Below are 1,515 nucleotides of genomic sequence, written 5' to 3' on the forward strand. Positions count from 1 at the left end.
TGGGAAGAGCGTGGAGGTCGAACCAGAAGACGTTGGTTGGCTTTGGAGATCTGAAGCTTGGGAATAAGAAGTCTTTTGTTTTGCTGAACAAAAAAGAAAGTGAAAGAGAAGGAAGAAGAAGCAGCAGAAGAAAAGAAGGGAACATGGTTGTATGGTTTTTTTAAAGAGAGAAAACTGAAAAAGATTTAAAAGAGAAAAAAAGAGTTGGAGAAAAAGAGAAACAAGTATTGTTAGAAGAGACTTCAGGTACATCCTAAACTCTCCCTTTTGCTATAGTTATTTTCTTTTAATTTTACTTATTTAGCTTATTCTTTTTTTATTCTTCTGTGTGTATGCATGGTCGTCGGTCACTAAACCCTGAGTTGACTCCACTTGACTTAGAGTTAGAAGAGACTTTGGCCAATCTTAGAAGGCAAAGAACCATGGCAAACTATGAGCCTCCAATGAGGCCCTTGAGTGAGCATTTCATTCCTATGATATATACTTCGGTTTCTTGTATTAAGTTGCCTAACATAGAGGCGGCTCAATATGAGATCAAATCTAGTGTGATTCAAATACTACCATCTTTTTATGGACTTGCCAATGAAGAGCCCTATAAGCACTTAGATGCGTTTTTAGAGGTGTCATCCACGGTTAAAATTCAAAACTTCTCAGTTGATGCTTTAAGGTTACTTCTTTTTCCATTCTCCCTTAAAGATAAAGCTAAGCATTGGCTTCATTTTTTGGACATTGTTAAAATTTTCACTTGGATAGAAATGCAACAGGAGTTCCTTAAAAAGTTCTTCCCCATTGGCCGTACCAATAGCATTAGGAGAGTGATAACGAGTTTCTCCCAACAAGAAGGAAAACAATTTCATGAGGCTTGGGAAAGACTAAAAGAATTACTTAGGAAGTGCCCCCACCATGCTATTCCTAAATGGCAATTAGTTCAATGTTTTTATGATGGCCTTAGAGACTGACATAGGCAAATGGTTGATTCTTCTTGTGGTGGGACTTTCATGCACAAGAATGAGAATCAGGCATGGGAACTTTTTGAGACCCATAGTGAAAACTCCCAACACCATGCTTCAGCAGCTAGGACTGAGATTCCATCCATTGGGCAACCAAAGAGGAGTGGTCTCTATGAGATCAATTCTACCATTGAGATGAACACTAAGGTTGACTTGCTATCAAAGAAATTGGACCATCTCTTGTCATTAGGACAACAAACCCCATCTCCACTTCCTACAAGTTTCTCTCCACCTAATTCGATTGAAGCATGTGCTTTATGTTCTAGCCTATCCCATCATGTCACTGATTGTTGTTTGGCTGCACAATACCCTGAGTTTGTTAAGGAGCATGCAAATTTGGCCCAAGGAGTCTCTAAATTGGGCAATGATCCATATTCCAATACCTACAACCTAGGATGGCGAAACCACCCCAATTTTTCATGGCGAAACTCAATGCCCAATCCCTCTAATCAAATACCTTATAGGCCACCTCCATTTAATATGCATCAAAATGCCTATAGGAATG

The 1,515-nt window shown here is 39.1% G+C and overlaps 1 non-coding gene across 1 annotated transcript; it reads right to left on the bottom strand.

The window, feature by feature from the left end:
• Window positions 1-803: 803 nt before the first annotated feature.
• On the bottom strand, window positions 804-910 carry LOC149023043 (small nucleolar RNA R71). The gene has a single exon (XR_016172640.1). It is a non-coding gene; the product is annotated as a small nucleolar RNA R71 (small nucleolar RNA).
• Between the last annotated feature and the right edge of the window lie 605 nt (window positions 911-1,515).

The sequence above is a fragment of the Hakea prostrata genome, chromosome 3, assembly GCF_041222555.1.
Source record: "Hakea prostrata isolate BN-2017 chromosome 3, UWA_Hpros_2, whole genome shotgun sequence".
Taxonomy (NCBI): domain Eukaryota; kingdom Viridiplantae; phylum Streptophyta; class Magnoliopsida; order Proteales; family Proteaceae; genus Hakea; species Hakea prostrata.